Source organism: Halichoerus grypus, chromosome 7, assembly GCF_964656455.1.
Source record: "Halichoerus grypus chromosome 7, mHalGry1.hap1.1, whole genome shotgun sequence".
Classification (NCBI taxonomy): domain Eukaryota; kingdom Metazoa; phylum Chordata; class Mammalia; order Carnivora; family Phocidae; genus Halichoerus; species Halichoerus grypus.
Genome location: NC_135718.1, coordinates 125038894 through 125061275, shown reverse-complemented (window position 1 = coordinate 125061275; position 22382 = coordinate 125038894). Strand labels below are relative to the sequence as shown.

Below are 22382 nucleotides of genomic sequence, written 5' to 3'. Positions count from 1 at the left end.
TAGCCCAGCCAATTACGGCCTTGCGTGGGTTAAACAATGCTTGTGAGCTTCACTCTCCTTGTATGTAGAGATAGGCTCATCATACCTAGTCGATATATAGGTTGATATGAGGACTAGATGGAGTAATATTTGCAGAGGGCTTTACAAAATGGATAGCAGGCACACAGGTGGTGTTAAACAAATGTTCATTGCAGTTAGTACATATCCATCTCTCTGCCCTTTCCACTTGTTGTCCATCAGTGGATAATTTTCAAATAAGATTCAGAAATCCAGTAATAGTTAAAGCTATTTGAAGAACCTATCAGGGATGAGCCATCTATTTGTATAACTGGCACACAAAATCTCATTTTCTTTTTAATTATGAGTTGGGCAAGAATCTCTATGTGGCTATCGTCTCGAATTCTAGATTTGGCATAATTTTTCCATGATTTTGCAATTTTTGCTCAGCGAGGAATAAAAGAGAGTTACATTATCAGATTATAGTATTTAGTATGCCCCCTAGCTTGAATGTGATTATCACATCCGATGCTGTATTTTATCATATTTCTTTTGCACTCTCCCTCATCCTTTGGAGGGCTTCGAAGAAATTTTATCAAACAAGTCTTATGAGTCACAGTAAAGATCCCAACCCTCAAAAACACGTGATTTTCCAATGACTTATTATCTCTGATTCTATCTTCATGCAAGTAATGGAAATGGCTGCATCCCACAGGTTCTGAATCCAGGGCTCCCCTCACAAAGGTGCTCAGACAATGCTCGTGCCTTGCAGTCCCGAGGGCCAGCTTCCTGGCAACCATCCCCAAAACTACCTCAGAACCCTTTCACTGACTGATAGAGATCTACCATCTGTTTCTTAAGTTTGACATCTCTACACAAAAAGTTTTTCACAGCTGTATGGAAATGGATGTGGCCCCCTTTCAGCTTCATATTTAGTTTACTTTTCCTCCTTCTTGATTGGCTGAAGCACTCCCAAAAGTCAAAAGAACACCTTGGGCTTATGTTATGCCTATGCTAAAATAGTCGCCATTTTAAAACCTCAGGACATGCCTCCTTTAGGCTTGGGTCCTCACAGTGTCCAGTGTTAACCTGGGCTTCATACAGCACAGCAGTACCCTGTCTGGTTTGACTGAATTGAGTTATTTAAAAGCAACCACAACAATTACAAGGCATTCAGCCACATTTGGAGATCTCTGTGGACATGCAATGGCCTGAATAAAATGACCCATGACTGGTCTATTTTTCATTTCAACCATTTCTTTTACTTATTTTTATCCTTCAGGTGAAATTTTAAATCTTATATAGCACCCACAGCCTCAATTTGAAGAATAGTCTTTGATTTTGAGGCAGGAATAGCATGCTGGTCATTGGCACAGTTCTAGAATAATGCTTCTAATATTCTCTAGTTATCATCTTAAATGAAATCAGCAGTTAAAATAAAAATTACCCCACTCATTTCAGTTCCAGGAATGTAGCCCCTGGTCAGGTGAAGCTAAACATGAAGGAAAGAGATGCCTGCCTCCCTTTCATAGTAATAAAACCTCCCAAGAGAAAAGGACCCCAAATTTTGAATTATCAATTCATTAGCATATTTTCATAACTTATACCTAATTTACAGAGATAGAAAAATTTTTTTAAATATTTTATTTATTTTATTTGATGGAGAGAGAGAGACAGCGAGAGAGGGAACACAAGCAGGGGCAATGGGAGAGGGAGAAGCAGGCTTCCCGGGGAGCGGGGAGCCCAATGTGGGGCTTGATCCCAGGACCCTGGGATCATGACCTGAGCTGAAGGCAGACGCTTAACGACTGAGCCACCCAAGCGCCCCTAGAAAAATATTTTTATGCCTGATATATGACAAGGGAAATCTGGTTCTTGACACAGTATGTCATTTCATGTCATAAAACAAAGAAGAAGTTTAGACTGAAATAATTCTTATGGGAAATCTTATAAAAAGTTCATAGATTTAGTTTTGGGTTTTTTTGCATTATTTTGTCTCTTTATGATAATCTATTCCACTTGATCCTAATGAAGGGGAAGGTGGGGCTAAAATTAAGTAGGTTCTTATTTTTAATGAGATATTATCAATGGCATATACTTTTTAGAAGAATAAAAGCTAAATATTGATAATGAAATAAAGGTAAATTTGAGGCACATTTATTGAGAAAACTTTAGGATTTTTTAATAATAAATACTTTCTTCATAGTCTATCACCTATTTCAACAAAATTACATTTTCTTTAAAATTTAGATGTTTGTTTCTCAAAAAAAATTAATTGCATGTCAATAAGTATAATTAGAGGACGCCTGGGTTGTTCAGTCAGTTAAGCGTGTGACTTAGTTTTGGCCTACGTCATGATCCCAGGGTCAGGAGATCAAGCCCTGCGTTGGGCTCCACGCTCATTGGAGAGTCTGCTTGAGATTCTTTCCCCTCCTTCTTCCTCCTCCTCTGCTCCTCCTCCTGCCTGCACTCTCGCATGCAAGTGCCCTCTCTCTCTCTTTCTCTCTCTCAAATAAATAAATAAATAAAATCTTAAAAAAAATACAATTATTATATTCATAAAATGAATAGAACTGAGAAATATTCAGTTTTCCAAGGATGACTGCAAAATTTGTGAGAGTCTTTCTTTACTTGAAACCCTTGAAATCAGGCCTTCAGATCAGAAATAGGTGAAATTCGCATGCTCTATGATGTTAATAACTTTTGAAAGGTTATGCAAACTAATGGTGGCAATGATCAGTCTCTGAAAGTGGAGTGTGAATTCTAGTAGAGTAGTTTTGCCATATACAGTATAATTAAATATTTTGGTAAGTTAAAAATAGACACTTTGATGCATGCATGAGAAGGAAGTCTAGAAGCACACACATCATTATATTAACATTAACTATTAAACACGATTAACTATTAAAATTAATATCCATCTAACTCACATATTTCTGTGTTTAAATTGTTAAAACGAACCTACTATATTTGTAATTAGAAAATTATAAAATCTTTAAAAAAAAAAAAAAAGAAAGAAAATTAATATTGGCTGTATGTGTCTAAGAGAAATTTATTTAAAACTATATTTAATCTCTATATTTTCTGCTAATTGGTCTCGATACAATGATTGAAAGATAATAAAAAAGAAACGTAGATATTTTTTAGAAGGTAAGGATGATGCTTAAATAATATGCTGACACATTTTTAATAAATCAGAACAGTTGCCCCATTGAGTATCTTAGAACACAGAGCAACATACTTTTAGGATGGAGCATATAAAATGGCAGAATTAGGAAAATGAGAAAAGACTTAAAATCACTTGGAGCTTCTCCCTGGTAGTTGAAATAGTGGCTGTAATAATAATGACAATAGTTAATATTGAGCCCTCACTATGTGCTAATATTACACTGACATGTTTAAATAAACCTCCCTTCATGTAGCATCATGCCTCTCTCTGCACATTCTTTGACTAGTATTGATAATTTCCCTCCCTTATTGTTTCCCCAGATATGTCTCAACCCAGTACCTCTTCAAGCTTACTATTTCTTTAATATATGTCCTGGGAGAGACTAGGCAGTATGTTACAATTACCATGGACTAGAGGACCACATAAACAGAGTGCATGGTCCCTTGGTCCAAGGTAATCTGGTAAAAGCTCTGCCTCTTACTACTGCTGGAATAAAGTCCCAGAGTAAGCTTTGCCTTCTTATCTGAAAACTGGGTAGATAATACCTATCTTGCAGTGGTGTGGTAAAGATTAGAGATATGTAAAGCATGTCAGATCTATAGAAGGCATTCCAAGTAATAGACAGCTGTTTTCATTACCAGGGATGCAAATTTGAAGTAGGAAATGACCAGCTGCAGAAAAGCTATAGCAAATTTCAATTGGAAGTCTCTGTAAGGAAATCTGAGTTCACTAATATCTGTGGAAGGGAATCTGATGTATGCTCAAACTGCATGATTTTCACAGAGGGGAAGTGAATGGAAAGTTGATGAGAAAAAACAGCTATGCTAATGACAGAGCTGAAAAGGAAGACAAGGGGTCAGGGGTCACAGATCTCTGAGCTTCAGTGTCATTGTGAAAATCAAATGATAAACTGTTAGTGACAATATTGTAAAGTACTCAGTCCTAAAAAATGTTTTAATAAAATTTTTCTTGAAAATTATTTATGATTAGCATCTATATTCAAGAAACAGCATCACGACTTAATTTGTATATCAGATGAACCCAAATTCAAGGATGTTCTACAAAATATCTAACCGGTAACTCTTCAGAAGTTTCAAGATCGTGAAAAACAACGAAAGACTGTAAAACTGTCACAGATCCAAGGAGACCAAAGAGATGGGAGGAAGAAATGCAAAGTGCTGTTCTGGATTAGATACAATAGCATAAAAGTGACATTGGTGGGAAAGTGGTGAAATCTGAATGATTATTTCTTAGTTTTGACAGATGTCTTGTAAAATGTTAACATTAGAGAAAGCTAAGCAAAAAGTAAATGGGAGGGGCGCCTGGGTGGCTCAGTCAGTTAAGCGTCTGCCTTCAGCTTAGGTCATGATCCTGGGGTCCTAGGATCGAGCCCCACATCGAGCTCCCCGCCCAATGGGGGATCTGCTTCCCCCTCTCCCTCTGCCCCTCCCCCTGCCCATTTTCTCTTTTTCACTCACTCTCTCTCTCTCAAATAAATAAAATCTTTTTAAAAATAAATGGGAACTTTCTGTGCAACTTTTCTGTAAATCTGAAATTATTCTTAAAGAGTTTTTTTTAAGATTTTATTTTATTTATTTGACACAGAGAGAGAGAGAGAGAGCACAAGCAGGGGGAGCAGCAGAGGGAGAGGGAGAAGCTGAGCAGGGAGCCCAATGCGGGACTTGATTCCAGGACCCTGGGATCATGACCTGAGCCCAAGGCAGACCCTTAACTGACTGAGCCACTAGGCATCCCTAAAGGTTATTTTTAAAAAATGTTTCTACAGTTCAGAGAAAGATGAAACAACTTTCCTTTCATTTTTAAAGTAGATATTTTTGACATTGGGCACTTTCTTGCACATCTGATACAGGTTTGCAGTGATGGCCCCAGTCATCATACAGTCATAATGTAGATGTTGTAAGTAACAATCCTAAAAAGGCAATGTCATATGTCACGCCACATTAAGGAATTAAAATGTTACAACTGAGAGATATAATAAAGCTTACCTAACCACCTAGCTAATACATGAAACTGTTTTATAAAATCCCTATGGGGGCAGGTGGGTAGGGGAATGGGTGAAAAGGCTAAAGGGCATTAAGAGGTACAAACTTCCAGTTAGAAAATAAATAAGTCACAGAGATAAAAAGTACAGCAGAGGAAATATAGTCAATAATATTGCAGTAACGTTGCTTGGTGACTGATGGTGACTACACCTATGGTGGTGAGCACTGAGTGATGAATAGAAGTGTTGAATCGGTATATTGTAACCTGAAACCAATATAACATTGTGTGTTAATTATACTTCAATATAAGAAAAGGAAAAAAAATCCCTATTCCTTAATTGTGAGTTCATTCTTAAACGTCTCTATTGAAAATTCACTCACAACGTTTTACGGATGTCTATAGTATTTCATTATCCAAAACCGAAATGGCAATGAACATGAGATGTTTCTCCAGTGCACATCAAAAAGGACATGATCATTAGGACAAAGAGGCAGGGTCACTTCTACTGCACATAAAGAATAACAATTGCAGGGAAAGAAAGGTCTTTGGTTTAAGAAGATAAATCTAGATGAAGTTGAAAGTGTTTAAATGCGATTGTTTTTTTCAAAAAAAATTTTGATTGCTACTTTGTGGTATACCAAATGACTACACAGAAGCTTACTGATCAATTAAAGAAGCTTGTTTTTAGGGTTTTTGCCCCCCATATGAATACAGGCTTTACCCATAGCATAAAAATCATTGAATTAAGACCATGTTTGGAGGGAAGTATATTGTTGTGGCATCTCATGACTTCAAAATTCTTAAATTTGAGTTTGCTCTTTAAAAAGTACCAGCAAGTTAAAAAAAAAAAAAACTATAAATCAAAAGGTTTATCCTACTGTCTTCCTGGGGATTTTTTTTTTTTTTTACTCTGAGAGTATATTATTCTGTAGTCTTTCATTATATTTTTTTGATTTTCCCAAAAGACGGTTTTCCTTAATATTACTGGAGGAGTGATAAAAATGAACTCTTTCATTTTTGTGAATAATGAATTGAGGATATGGAAGGGGGGTGTTGCCTCTGTCATGGAAACAATCAAAAACAAGGTCTTTCCATTTATTTAAAGTAAACACTTGATTCACTCAATATTTTCAAATCCCTATTATGTATAAGACACCATGTTTGGTGCTATGGACACACAATCTGACCTCAGCCACCTTACAGCCTAATAGAAACAGTGGGTTATGTAGGCGCAGTCATAATTACAACTGTTGTGTACATGGCACTTACTGTGTATTAAATACTATACCAGGTTACTTATAATATCCGTAAATATGTACCATATCTATAAGCTTCCTCAATCGTTGTAATCATATGAGGTACGTATAATTACCATCCTGATTTAAGAGACGAGGAAAGCCAATAAGTCACATCAAATAACTTGTCCAAGCTCATCTGGCTTGTGAGTGGCAGAGATAGGCTCAAAGTCAATCCTTTCAACCACCTGACTATAACCACATTTGCAATGTGCTAAGTGCTCTGGTGGAGATAAGCACAGCGTGCTATGGAAGCAGAGAGAGAAAGAGTGCCTAATCCATCCTTGGGGTGACAATGGAAGACTCCCTGAAAAGAAAAAAAGGAATGTCTAAGTTGAAAAGGAATTAGGCAGGAAGGGAAGATGGTCCTTCAGAGGAGGAGAACAGTATGGTCCAGAGCTGAGAACCTAGTACATTTCAGAAAGTGAAAGTTCTTCTTGGCTAGAAAACAAAATGTAAGGGGCAAAAGGGGCTAGAAATGTTTTTGGAAGGGACCACGATACTGCTGATGAAGGCATCCTATTATATACTAAGAAGTTTGAACATTATCCCCAGGCAACAGGAGTTACTGCAGAGCTTTAAGCAGGGAGCAATCCCACTCCTGGTTTGCAGAGTCGAAGTTAGGCATGCAAGATGAGGATATGGGTTAGAAGGCTGTAAAATGTTTTCAAGATGCTGTTAACATACTTTCAGCCACAACTAAGAGAAAAAAAAAAAAGACACCTTAAACAGAATACACACTAAGGAGTTTATTATTTCCCCAAAAAAGATTAATTTCGTGCCTCAATAATGGTACCAGAGTCCAGGTTTCTTCCATGTTTTTTTCTGTGACATTCACAGGGTATGGGCCTAACTGCCCTGAAGGTGTCAAAATAACACCTTTTATTTTCATAAAATAACAGCTAGAGACAGGAAAGGGGCCTTGGTTTCCTTTTGTTTCCTTTTAAGATTAAGGACAATTTCCCCCAGCCCCCTTTGTGTTTTACTGCTCTAAATTGCATCACTGTCAAAGAGAATGTAGTCACCATGATTCACGTTGACCAGTCAAGACCTAAGTTTAGGTCACATGGAAAGAGCAAGCTCAACTTGAACTCCAAGTCACGTAGGAAGGCATAAAGAGTGAAATAATTAAATAAATACAAAATAAAGTTATTTAAAAAAAAAGACGTTTCCATTAGCTAGAAAACGCAGAGGTGTGGAGGATAACAATCTCAGAGGCTACTTTAGGAAGCAAAGTGATCTGGTCAAGGTACAGAATTCACTGGTATAGGGAAAATGGGAGCAAAGCAGGTTAATGGAAGAAGATTCTGAGTTCAGTTTTGGTAATGTTGTGTTCAAGATGCCAATGGGCTACCAGCTAAAGATGCCTAGCACACAGTTGGACAGAGGAGCCTTCAGTACAGAAGAGACGGCAAAGCTAGAGATGTCAATGTGGAAGTCACCACTTAATAGAAGACAAATGTGTTATCAACCAGAAATTTACCAACACCAACGTTTAAGGAGCTATCCCAGGAAGAGGAGCCAGAGGCCTGAGATAAGTAAGAAAACCCAGAAAAGGTGGTGGTAAGTTTTGGGGAAACCGGGAGAGGAAAGAGTTTCAAAAAGAAGGAAATTGTCAATAATGTCCAATGTGTCTGAGACCTGAAGTAAAGTAAATGCTCAAGTTTGGTCCATTGGATCTGACTTTTTAGAATCTGGGGGCAGGGATGGTGAATGCATGCATGTAGTTTCAGTGGCATGCTGGGAAAGAAAGCCAGAGAGCTGTAGGCGGATAAGGGAATGGGAAGTGAGAGAGTGTAGACTGTGAGGCTGCGGGGAAAAAAAAAAAACAACTTTAAGTAGTCTGCGAATGAGGGGAGTCTGGCTGGTTCATTTGGTAGAGCATGGGATCTCAGGGCCATGATTCAAGCCCCGCGCTTAGGCGTGGAGCCTACTCTAAAAAAAAAAAACCAAAAACATTAAGAGTCTGTGAAGGAGAAGAAACACCTAGAGAAGAGTAATTAGATAGACACTTAGAGTGAAGAGAAGGTACTTATTTATTTGTTAATTGTACTCATTGTCATTCTCTCAAAATTGTGTTTTGATGATTATATTTATAAATGGTTTTGGAGCCTATGGAAGTAAAGCTTTAGATTTAACAAATGTAATGTAAAATTAAAACAGATTAAAAAAAAACTTTAAGGAAATCCCCTAATGTTTTTAGTATACAATAAATCCATTAGGGAATTTCTTTAAAGTTTTTTTTTTTGAGTCTTTGTTTTAATTTTAAGTATTGAATGTGTCCGAAATTATCTTGCATCCTGTTTTCTATGTATTCCTTCAGTAGTGTTTCTTTTTATTGTCAATTTTTAAACCCCAAACTGATCAGGTTTCATATTTAGGGATTTTTATACCTAGTAGGGTCGGATGAGAATAATAAATTATTATAAAAATGTTGTCATGGAGGTTTTTGTCTTCCAGTGTCTTTCCTTTAAAATGCTAAAGAAAATCAACAATAGAAACATTCATATTTAGCATTTAAGGCTGATTCTGTCATGTGGACCCTAGCTGAGCTATGCCAGGAGTGTATTTCACTCGTGACCTAATTTATAAAATATCTATATCACTGTCAAAACTCCTGAGATGAGTATAAAAGTAAATTCAAAGCAGAAGCTAATAATAATACTTGAGTTCCTTTAGCATGAAAAAATAGCATTTGCTCTTACAGCTCTGAATTAAGATGCTCCTAACAGAAAAATAAAAGTGGAACATATATTAACTTTACTAAGATCTTTTTAGTGAGGCCAAAGAAATATTTGATTGAAATTTATTCTCTTTACAAATGTAACTTTCAGGACGATAAGAATGTGAAGAAAGGTGGAGAAGAAGGTATAGTTTGGAAAAAATGACTTGTTATTCGTTGGACTTTTCAGCTCAAGACTAGGTTATTAGTTCAGTTAAAATACAACTTGATTTTTTTTAATTTCCCCAATTGTATGTCACTGTCCAAGAAATAGGTTTTTCATTTGCTTGGGGGAGAAAGGGGTTCTAGAGTGATGGGCAGGAGTCCTGGATGAGAAGCTGGCTCTGCTTCTAACAGAATGGGCAAGTCAAGGATTCGCCATATCCTTGGTTTCCATAGGATCCAGCAGCGGGATGTTTAGCAACAGTTAAAGTTTAAACTTTAAAAATGTGAAGATTTAAAAATGAAGGAAAATATTTTTAAAAATATTTAACTTTTAAATCTAATTATATAATTTCTTTCAAGAGAAGTAAGCCAATTTACGTCTCAGACTTGATGATTTGAAAAAACCTTGATCCAACAACTCCATTATCTCCCACCCCCTACATAAATAAAGCCCATAAGGTAGAGTTTCTAAGCCATCAAATTTTTTCTTAGAGAATCAAAGAAGTTATTTTTTTTCTAAGCATATAATAGCTTCTAGTTATGGTCAAAAACAAATGTGCTATCATTTGCTGCATAAACACACGCATCCCCACAAGCAAACATAGTCTTCATCTGCAAAAAGAGCAATCCATTAACAATTGGCTAGAGGTAATAGTAGAGACTTATGAAGGTGAAGAATGAAGATACTCAGGGTTTTTAAAAAACTCTAGTTTTATGAGTACACAGCAGATTAGGTAGTAGGGAGGCCCACACGGTACAAGCAAGGAAGGCAGAAAGCATGAAAGGAGGATGTTGGGTGCAGGTGGGTGGGTGTGAGCACCGGAAAAACTGGCAGACAACCAATGTGAGCATGACCAGTCGGAGATGAACCTTGCATAGGAATTTGGCACCAGAGGAAACGACACTAAGAATTAGTCATTTTCAAACACACTCTAAAATCTACCACGATTTGAATTTTGAAAATAAGTGTGTTCATTTTTTGTGGTCACTATGCAAACACTTAGCTATTTCTTTGTAATTTTTGCCCAATGTGATAGTTGTGGGTACTATTTCAACCATGTTATTTGCACAGAAGTCATTCCTTTGAAACTATTCCCATTAGGCTGAATCATACAAAAGGGTTTCTTTGTAGGTCACTAACAATGACCACATATCAATTCCACATGTTGCAGTCTATATGTCACTTGTCACCCAATGAACATATGAAAATACCTTCTAGCTAAATGTACCATTGCCCTCCAGTAGTCTTGTTCCTGCTTGCAATATGTATGGATGGCAGGCTTTTGTTAAATTCTCTTAATCTCCCTTCAATATATATCTGTTCACCATAGGGCTCCAATTCTTCCATTGGGAGAAATGGATTCCTCAGTCCTGAAAGGCTAGAACATTTACCTGTGCCCTGTGGGGTCTGACATCTCTGTGACTCCATGTTTATCTCCTCCTCTGGAACGTATAGAGTCTTAGTTTTCTCTGCTCCTTTCCTTCTGCTCTTAAACATGTACCCTTCCCACCTAATCTGGAAAAGTCTTTGATTTTTGTTGAAGTACATTTTAGTTGCTGCTATAGTTCTCTCTTCCCTTTTAAAATCACTTTTCCTGCTACAGAATCTACCTAATGGCATCTCATCCATCTGACCTTAACCTTGATCATTTGTCTTTCCTCCAAACCATGCTATTTGGATTATTATCCTCATTTGGTATTTGGTTGCTCAAAGCAAGGGCCCTTTTGTAGGTCCTTAGGTCCCCTTACTTCCTTTTTCTGAATACTGCCCATCCTTAGTAGCCTTCTGGGAGGTGCTTAGCAAAATTAAAGCACTCAGTTTGTAAGCAAGTCCATACCTCAGATGTCTTAACGACTTCTATTTCTTCTGTGTGTTATGTCCTCCCCTGTCTTCTTCATCTAGCTAATTCCTGTATGGTCAGTAAAACCCTCAGTTAGATGATACTGTATTATGCTACCGTGTCATTTTGTGCATATGTTTATATAAAACTCATCACATTGTGTTTTTACCTTTGATTTGCGTACCTGGAATGCTCTTCCCCCAGAGCCATATGCTGACTCTCTGCATTTCTGCTCTTTGTCCAGGGTCTACTGGTCATGCTGACCATGTTACAATTAATATTCCACTGTTTTGAGAGCACCTTTTAATTCTGACTTCCGCATCCAGGGTTAGCTGCAGACTAAATCCGTGAGTAATTTTCTAACATTTCTTTGTTTACTCTGCAAGCAAATATAGTACCAGTTTGCTCACTCTCCCTAGGGTTTGCTTTTATTACCATATTTTCTCATGCTGTTTATTGCCTACAATGCCTGTGACATCTTAGGATTTAAATTCTATCAATTACTTGAATATTTCTCTGAACATTCCAGCCTTCATTTGTATCTTTTTTCTATATTTCCATGGCATGTTGTGAACTGCTGGTTTGCATACATGTGTACGTGTCTCATCCAACAAATAGAAGAAACATATTTTCAAGGCAGACACTGTGACTTTTTTTCCCCTGTGCTCTTCCCAGAATTGAGCTCACTGCTTTGCAGTTAGTAAGAATTCAAAAACACAGCTAGAATGACTGAATGAATGGATAAATGGCCCCATTTTCTGTTGTCCATTGGTAATGCAAGCAAGCCAAAATCTTGGCTTTCCAAACTCATTTGGCTGAAGAAGTTGGGACCTTACATCGTCACTAATTATAAGATAGAATTGTTCCCATGTGAGGCAAGCTTACTATTTTTCTTTGACCTTTGTACATTGGGAAGCTTGTCTGATAAAATGGCCTAATATCAATTCAAATGCATGCAGTGACTACCAGCTACAGCAAATAACAGACAACGATAAGTACTCAAAAGCTATTCATAACCCCATTCTTTTTTGTCTAACTCTGCAATAGAGTCTGGAAAGCTAACATTTTCTTTCTCAGGGCTTCCTTCCCACCCCTTACAGTAAAGGATGGCCAAATGATGTATTTCTGGCCAATAAGAGTACACAAAGTCTTTGGGGAAGGTTTTCATCCATGAATAAAAAGGCAGAAGCTCATTAGGAAAAATCTCTTGCTACTTTGTCCTTCTCTTTCTTTCTGCCTGGAATGCAGACGAAAGGTGTGGATGCCCAGCAGCCATCAAGAGACATTAGATGGCTAGCACAAGGACAAAAGCCTATAGAATAGGATGGAGAAATGAAACATGAAAAGAGGCTGGGTTGCTTAAGTCATCCTGATGCCTCTGTGCCAGTCCCCTGACATTCCTCCAGACGTCTAGTTGTGTAGCTCCTCTTTATTTAAACCACTAGTAATTACATTTTATTTTGTTTGCTAAATGAATGCAAGGCTGACTGATACAGTAACCTATAGGATTATCGCTGAAGTTTCTTGCAGTCGTCTGTTTTCAAGAAAGAAGGTATTTAACTTATAAAGACAAATAAAAATGAATCTACTATTTTAAAAAGTAGATCCATGGTAGAAGTATTTATAGTCTACCTTGAAAATAGTACTATGTTAAGATCACTTCACTCATGGGGTATATTATGCTGTGAACCTCTGTGTCTGGTCTCACTAAGGCTGGGTAAAATCTATTCACTACCATCTCTGTTACAGACTACTGCATGTGTAAAACTCGCTCTTACACGGAAGAGATTCACTCATATGTCTCCATATTCTCATTTTATCCTAAATGTGCCAATCAGATTTTATTTGCCAACACTGCAGCACTTTGCCAAACATGCTTCTCACTCTGTGCCATGGTACTTATTGCCATGCACTGTATAGAACATACTTGAATGTTTCTCCTGTGTTTATCAATCAGATGATAAGGAGCCAAGGAAGGGGGACACATGAACTAGGTTCAGAGTTTTTCTGTTCTTGGAGACACATAAGTACTTGGAGACACTGGAATGAAAATGTCATTATAGTTGCCCTTGTTCCCTCAAGATGGGAATCTGGCTCACACTGTCACGAGGGGTGGCCACTGAGGAATGTCTCTGCCTGTACTCTGGGGGCTTGGCTCTTTGCATTGCTTACTGTCTTTGCCTCCACCTGACTCCCACTGCACTCATGACTAACTTGCCTACTTTGGCCCGTCCTGATGTCAAAACATGCCCATCAAAATGATAATAAATAATAGAATGTATTCCTTTATGAAATATATTCAAATGATTTATTAGGCTGCTCTAAAAGGCTGCAGGAATACTCCAAAAGTGTCCCCCTTGTACTGGCTCCGATCCCATTCAACTCTCCAAATTGGGAGACCTGAATTTTTCACCATGGGTCTCCCAGAACATCAGCCTCGAGAGGATAAAGATCGTATTTTTTCTGTCTCTTATTATTAAGCACTGTTGATATGTGAGTATCACAGGGTCCAAAGGAAAGAGCTGTTCAAGCATCCAGTGTTAGAGCTATAAGGAACGTGAGGAGGAGGGCCAGGCCAGTGGGAGAGTAAGTCCTTCTCCTGCAATCTGGCAACCCTCAGGGTCAAGTTAGCTTCAGAAAGGAGATTTTGTGTTCTTTTCCAAACAGCCTGTTCCAGAGCTTCGCACGCACAAGCCTGACATAAACGCCTGACACAAAGATGGAAAACAGCTCACGGCATATGAGAGTTGGAATTTTCGAAACTTTCAAACAGCACTCACTAAATATCTCAGTTGGAATTTCAAAATTTTCAAAAAGTATTACCATTCTATTTGATATTGTCATCAAGTAACATGACTATTAAAAATTATTATTGACAAAGGAAAAACCCAGTTGCTTTCTATAGGGAAACAGTTCCTACATTGGGCCCCAATGAGGTAGTTATAAGGGTACAAAGAAAAACCATGTTCTCTGAAACCTGTTTTCAGAAATATAGGTAGAGACTTGGTTTTTCTACACATATAACAACTTTAAATCTTCTTGCCAACCACATAATTTTTTTATGCTGTCAAAATACTTTACAGTTATGGCAGACTTCATGTCAAACAGCTGTTTTGAACAAATATGTTCCCATTGTTACACATTTCCCTTTCAAATGTGGGAAGATGGTCTGTTCCTTATTTCTCAGGCCACAGGCACTATCTGAAAGAAAGAAACTGAAAACCCACACTCTCATCTCAATTATCCACAGAACAACTTTCTTAAAACATACAAGCCTATCTGGATACATAAAAATGATAGTAGACGCTGCCTTAAATGATACTATTTCCTTCCTCTTCCCCCTGGTATCATCTTGCTATTTGACATCCTATTCCTTAGATGACCTTAAGGCGTGTGAAGGGCGGGGGGGGGGGGGGGGGGGGAGGAGGGACAGGCATAGTTCCAAAGCCCTGAAAGTGTTTATTGCTATTATTAATTTGAAAAGTTATTTTGTTTGTGTTCTCCTATTCTGTTGGTAGACAGGTAACATGCTGTCATGCAAAAAGGAATAATAATAAAAAGAATAATAGCATAGCAACGATCATAATAATTACTAACATATATTTAATACTTTCTACGTGCTAATCACTTATTCTTTAGTCCCCTGAGGTAGATACTCAAATTATCACCATTTATTGATGAGGTATAGAGGCTAAGCAACTTTCCCAAAGAAATACGGTGAGTAGCAGAGCTACACTTTAAATCCAGGAAGTCTAGATTTTAAAGTCCACAATCTTAAAAAAAAAAAAAATGAAAAATGAAAAATAGGGGCACCTGTGTGGCTCAGTCAGTTAAGCATCTGCCTTGGGCTCAGGTCATGATCCCAGGGTCCTGGGACCGAGCCCCGCATCGGGCTCCCTGCTCTGTGGGGATCCTGCTTCTTCCTCTGCCTCTCTCTCTCTCTTTCTGTCTCTCATGAAAGAATAAAATATCTTAAAAAAAATTAAAAATTTAAAAACTTAAAAATAAAGTCCAGAGTCTTAACCAACCACAAAACTACCTTGGGATTGATATGATTTATCAAGGCCACCAACTCAGCTCTGCATTCAGCAGGAGGCCACAGGTCCCCAGTGTTCAGGTGAGGGCATTATCTGTTGGACTAAGTAAGCTTCGAAGCAAAGTTTCCTTTGACTGGTTCTGGAAGCTTGCCAGTCCCTCAAGTCATTCAGACTGAGGATTGTTTCCTTCTACTTCCACAAACCCACCTGTGCCTTTTTACACTTCACATGAAGTTTAAGCTCATTTAATTAGATAGAAAAACCTTATAGCTAAAAGTGCTCTCAGAATTCTGTTTTTTTAAGGAAAGATAAAAAGTTAAAGACCATTATTATTCAAATTGTTACCACTCCCAGCTTGGGTTGGCTCCCTTAATGGACTGAAAAGAATGAAATGCAGCAAGGTAGAGAGGGAAGCAGGTGTACTCAGCAGGGCTCGGGTCTAGGGAATTCGGAATTACATAGAAGAAGCCCTCGTAAATTCAGTCCTGCCCGCAGTGCCATTGTGTCGGGAGAATATCTTCATTCAACAATAGAGTGATCACAGACTTGGGAGTCTGGTGCATTTCCTCAGTGAGGAGACCTGGGAAGTAACAGACACACATGCTCCATCTCTCCCATGGCAAAGGGGTTAGTGCTCTGGCTGGGACCTTGGTAATTCAGCTCCTCTCTCCTACATTTGCACAATGAGCACAGGGCATAGTTATGGCAACTGCACAAAGGGAATGGTTAGTCCAGAATGAAGTCCTCGACGTTAAAGGAGAAACCACAATTTTCATAATTCCTGTGAAAACATCTTGACGAGACACTTAGAGACACAGATATGCTTAAAGAACACAAACGTAGCTGTCAAATAGCTAAGAATATCTGTGCTATCTGTGAGGTCGTCCTCACGAAGGCGAGAGTGAAACTGGTCAGTGTGGGGAGAGTCGCTGTGGATTTAAAGCTGAAAAAAAGGCAAGAGTATCGAGAATAAGGAGAGGATGCTTTTTAGGTTTTTCATTCTTCATAATTCCCTTTTTCTTTCCTCTCTCTCTCTCTCTCTCTCCATTTGCTTCTGTTTCTCTCATTGTTACCAAATAAACCACTCCTGCACATGACATTCCAGTTTATTTTTTATTTTTTAAAGGTTTTATTTATTTGACAGAGAGGGAACACAAGCAGGGGGAGTGGGAGAGGGAGAAGCAGGCTTCCCGCAGAGCGGGGAGCCCGATGCGGGGCTCGATCCCAGGACCCCGGGATCATGACCTGAGCCGAAGGCAGACGCTTAACGACTGAGCCACCCAGGCGCCCCGACATTCCAGTTTAAAATAAGGGGCTCCTGACCGACTCAGTCGGTTAGGTGGCGGACTCTTCATTTCAGTTCAGGTCCTGATCTCAGGGTCCTGAGAGGTAGCCCCGCAGGCAGGCATAGGGCTCCTCGCTCAACAGGGAGCCTGCTTGTTCCTCTCCCTCTGCCCCTCTCCCTCCTCCTCTGCCCCGCTTGCACTCTCTCACTCTCTAAAATAATAGATAAATAAATTTTTAAAATAAATATTGATATTTATGTTTATACTAATGTAGGCTTATGTTTATATTTTTATATGTTCATCTAAACACACAGCTCCCAGAAAATTCCTACCCGAAATGACTCTGGGATTGAGTTGTTTGGGATCAAATCCTGGCTCTGTTTTCTATTAGCTATGTAATCTTAAACAATTTATCTAATTTCTCTGTACCTCCCTTCTTTATCTGTAAAAGGGGGATAATAAATATATGTACACAGGATTATTGTAAGATTTAGATGAGTGAACGAATATATGCATTAAGCACAGCATCTAGCACTTTTCAAGTACTGACTATTGTTTGTAATTTTAATGATTATTCCTATTGATATTGTTATTAAAAATAACTAATACTGTATGGAGGAAACACGTTACTTGAACCTGGTGAGGTTTGACTCTGAGATTGCTAGTGTTTAATACAATATAAAAAAGTTGGATAACCAGATGGACACGGTAGCTTCTCAAGAGCCAGTTTTTGGAATGTATATGTTTGTTGAGTCAATCCCAGATCCCTGAATTGCTATGTCCAGTCTAGGATATCATACATTAAGAAAGGAGTTGAAATCCAGGAGTATTTAGAAGAGGTTAACCCGAGGGCAGGAGGTGGGAAGGGATGCCATATAGCATGCCAAATGTAGAAAAGTTATATGAAAATATAGGATATCTTTTTCTGAGAAGAGGTGTGTGAGAATACAAGAAAAGCATTTGAAATATTTAAAATAGTATTATATGGCTGAAGGTATAGTCCTATTCTATGAAGCTGTGAGGGAAAGAGTTTTATCCAGTTGGTTTAAGCCATTGGTTCTCAAATGTATTCCGGAGACACAAGGGGTTCCCCAAAAACCTTTCAAGGTGACTTCAAGGTCAAATTATTTTTATACTAAGATATTAGTTACCTTTTTTCCCTTACTAGTAGAAAATGGATGCTTTCAGAGACTGCATGGCATGCAATATTGCAACAGATAGAATGTAAAAGCAGATATGAGAATCCAGATATCCTTTTAAGACAGACATTAATGAGATTTGTAAAAATGTATGAGTGCCACTATTCTTATTAAATCTTTGTTTTGTAACATGTCATTATCTTTTATAAAAATTTGCTATTTATATTAACATGTATTGAGTTTACTATTATTAAATTAAAAGTAAATAAGTATTTTTAAATTTTCAGTTTTAATATTCATTATGATAAATATACATATAACCCAAATCAAGAAAAATTCTACAGGGTCTATAATTATGCTTAAGAATGGAGTTTATTTTCTTTTTAAGGCCATTTAAAGTATATTGAGATTAAAATGTTCGAGAACCACCAGTTTCAGCCAAAGCATAAGAGATCTGGAAACCACAAATTTCAAATAATTTGCGCTATCACCATTAAACTAGGCTTTTCATTTTAAAAAGTAGTCTTTGGATTTATATTCAAACAGTGAGGGTTTGTGGTAAAAGGGATGGCATGCATTGACCTTTGTGGCCTCTAAGATTTCTTTCATTCAGATAGTACAATGCCACTCCAACAGGAATTGAGAAAGGAGCTTACTGAGAATATTGTTCTCACAAGGCTGCTGTGAAAGTTGGTAGATAGGCATGTGGTTAGGCATCAAGTTTTGGGGTGAAGCAAAAAGTGAAGAAGCCCAGTGCAAGATACGGTGTACTTTGGATCGCTGTGCTGTTGGTAGGTTCTCTGAAGAAGATAAGGAGGCTCAAGGGCTACTGCCAAAGTCACCCAGAATTCATAAGGGGATCTCTTCCTGGACACTGGTCTCCATCATGGCTTCCTAAGTACACCCTAAACATTCCAGAGACTAATAGTTAAGGGTTTTTCAAAAAGGAAAATTGACAGAAGCACATACGGTTCCTCATCTAGACTATATCACAGTTGACAACCTAGTAATCTCGACTTATGGTCCTGGTTCTAACATTTGTATCAACTCAGAATACATCTAGTCCTCACCTCTTCCATATAACTTGGGATAAAAATTTAAACACAGCTGCACAAATGATAAGCGTGCAAACCACGTGAATGCAATTCACAGAAGGGATGCAAATGATGATATGTATATGAAAAAAACAATAGAAGTCAAATTAAATGCAAGATAGAAATTTTCAGAAATACCAGTTGCACTTATAAAATTAACATATGTTTTAAAATGATGAAATTAAACTCTAACAAATACGTGCAAAAGGAAACTCAGACATTGCCAGGAAGAGCATAGGCAAGAGAAATTTTCTGAAGAGCCACTTATTAATATGCATGAAGAGACTTAAAATGTTCCTGTTCTTTGGCACAGTAATTCCATGTCTAAGACCCTCTCTTAAAGAAATGGTCATATGTCTATGGGGAAGGTTTTCTGTATAATTATATTCATTTTAAGCAGAAATTGCCAAAATATTCTTCTTTGACTGGAAACTAATGAACTAGTTCCACAGAAAAATTAAGCAAAATATCCTTCAAGCCAAAATTGGTTTGGTCATCAAGCATACATTGTCCATTTCTTCAGATAGTCCCCCCACTACGGTGGCCTGGGAGGAAGCATGGGTCTCTTTCCATTTCTCCACAGTGGAACACCTCCACAGTGTGTGTGTGTGGGGGGGGGGGCTTGCACCGGAAGTTCCGAATAGGGAGGGGCACATGTCTTACACCTGCTTTGTATTCTATTCCCTAGCATCGAGTGATACATATGTTGACTATTTTAGGAAGGATGCCTGTCTTTCCTACAAAATAAGCGAATGATTACTATGACATAGCATGTGCCTGGTGGTGACAAGCAGAAGTCAAAATATGAAGAAGCTGCTACCTCCTTCTTAAAGACTTATTTGGAAACTACTTTAAGTCCAGGTGTCATTGGTCCATCTTAATCAGCCTCTGAGTTTCTAACCTTAATGAAATATAATGTCACATCTCTAGAAGAGTTTGTTTTACTTGAAATAACTTGGTCCTTGATTTTAAGTTCATCATTAAGACTTTTTAAAAATGTTTATTTTGAAACATCTTGTCTGGAAGAAAAAAAATTTTTTTCCAAAGGCAGAACGCTGCTTGCCCGCGTAGGTATCTGCTACACCCTTCTGTAAGGTGGGACCATATCATGTATTCAACTTAACATTCTCCAATGGTTGGAGTAAAAAATACTTTTTCTTCTAAAGACTTCTACTCCAAAGGGAAGGGAGAACTGGGGTTCTTTTCTTATTATTATGAAAAGCAACCAGAAAACTGTGCTAGTCTCTCTAAAGTCTTCACTGGGGGCCCAAATTATCATAATTTTCCAAAAAGCAGCATAAGAAGAACAGAAAAGCAATTCCATTAAGTCTTATACCAAAGATTGATAAATCAAGGTGAACATTCTAGGCTCTCCATGTCATTCTGTCTCAAGGAAGTGAAGCATGTATGTATTGTGTTTCATGAATACTGTTATCCATATATTCCCTTATTTTATCCCTTCTTTATATAAGAAAGTAACATAATAAAATAATACTCAAGTTCAGTAGTTTGCCATTATTCTATCAGAATATCAGTTATGAGTACCAGTCTGTCTACACAAAACAGTCTAAAATATTCCCACAGTACCGAATTATCTCAAAGAGTCATAGGGGTTCATTCATTCATTCATTCATCCATTTCATTATTAATTCAGTACCTATATGTTTAAAAACTACTCTGCAATGTCAGGCACTGAAGATACAGAAGGAATTAGGGAAAAGTTTCTCCCCCAGTGGTGCTTACAATATTGTACAGAAAAACTAAAAAGTAAGTAAAAAAGGGCATTCCAGTGAGACAGGGATCAGAAAGATGCCCCTGTGGGCACATGGGTTGGCTGCAATCTACATGACTTTATACCTCTTCCTTGGAACAGTGAAAAAAAAACCAAAACCAAAAAAACTGTGCTATTCCACAAAGCTGTTTATGTGGATCAGCTCAGTTTAACACGTTCATTGGGTAACCATAATTAGACTATTTCTGTATAAATATGGAAAAAGATGTTACCAATGCATGTTTTCATGGGGCACAGAGGAAGCCAATGGCAACAAGAAACCCAAAAGAATTCTCTCAGGATGAGGACAGGGATGTTAGAACATGAGCAGCATGTTTCTGAATGGATAGAAGGTAGCTGTAAAGAGATAACCGAAGACAGCAATGGAGATGCAACACTGAATTGGGCATTTAGCAAAAATGGACTTTCCTCTCAGACTTCTGGTATTTCCATTTGGGCGGAGATTGAAAAAAAAAAATAGAGCAAAATTTTTCTCACAATGTTTTGCAACTTCTGCTTCCGGACTCAGTCAGAACCCAGAAGTAGCAACAGAGATAAAAATGAAAATACGGTTTATTTTTTTAAATGACAATTGATTTTCATCCACAAAACTGACTATAATTTATCCAGGTATGTTTGAGATTTTAGGTGAATATCTATAATGAATCTATTTTTATTTAAAATGAAAAAGTAGTTTATTCATGACATCCTTTATTTTAACTTGGGGAAAAAATTAAATCTCCACTGTTTGGCACCAGTAAAAACAGAACAATAGTAAGGTTTATAAAAGTTGAATTTATTTAATGGAAAAAAAAATCTAAAGCACCAGTAATCTGGTGACAGTATTCAGTGTCAGAAAAAGATTTTTTCCATTCATTTTTTTAATCAACTAGTAAAATGGGAAAAATTGCATTTCTGAAATATTAATTATCAACACTGTAATTAGTAAAAAGACCCAGCTAATTTTCTCTGCTCCAGTAACCAAATATTTTGGACCTCAGTCTGAACTTCGCTTTACTGGAAAAAAGACAAATCACAATATTTATTTTAGATATGAATACATACATATACAATAAGTGAAACATGATCTTAATTCCCTCATGGTGCTAAAATATTCTATAAAATCAAGAAAAAGATCTTCCAATTTAAACAAAATTGATTTCCTCTCTCTAATTTAGTCTCCTTGTCTTGTGCACTTTACTATTATTTCCGGATAGAAGTCTGCCTACTTTAACAATTTCTAGTCACAGGATGTGGCTGCCTCAAGTTTTATCTCCATCTGGCGAAACATAACCAACCTATTTGAGCTCTCAACTCCCACTTTGTAGCAACAAATTTTCCTTGTGCATCCACCCCCCAGGCCGTCTCCATGACGTGTATTTCTCCTAAAACCACAAGTCAGTAAACTTCCTTGGGGAATTTGTAGTAATGTATGACAAAGTCACCCTGCAGTGTGTAGCTCAGTTCATCAGACCAGCTCTCTGATCAGCTATCAATTGCTAGACACAAATTCCCAATGTCCCTTTGTAGCACCTGTACATAAACTGTCTCAATAGGAGGCTCTCATCTTCTATTGGCAGATATCTGGACCCACTTGGGGAAAAATGTGGGTGGAGGAGAGAAAGAAAGGGAAGCAACAGAATCTTTTAATTTAAAACTGAGGATAACAGGAGTCTATTTTTTCCCTGTGCAAAGGATGAGAATATACCTGTGACCCTTTTCACTACGAAATACTTCATATTTGCCCTAGCAAATCTTACCAGAAATAATTGCCCTACACAGTTAAAGTGGTCTTACAAAGAAACATGCATAGTGGACACCTATGATTTGGAGTGAGTCTCTACAATGAGTAAACTGTTGTT

The 22382-nt window shown here is 37.7% G+C and overlaps 1 protein-coding gene across 4 annotated transcripts in view; it reads right to left on the bottom strand.

The window, feature by feature from the left end:
- Positions 1–22382, bottom strand: part of PTPRC (protein tyrosine phosphatase receptor type C) — a 118241-nt gene that overhangs the window by 78555 nt on the left and 17304 nt on the right. The gene's annotated exons all lie outside the window — the stretch shown is intronic.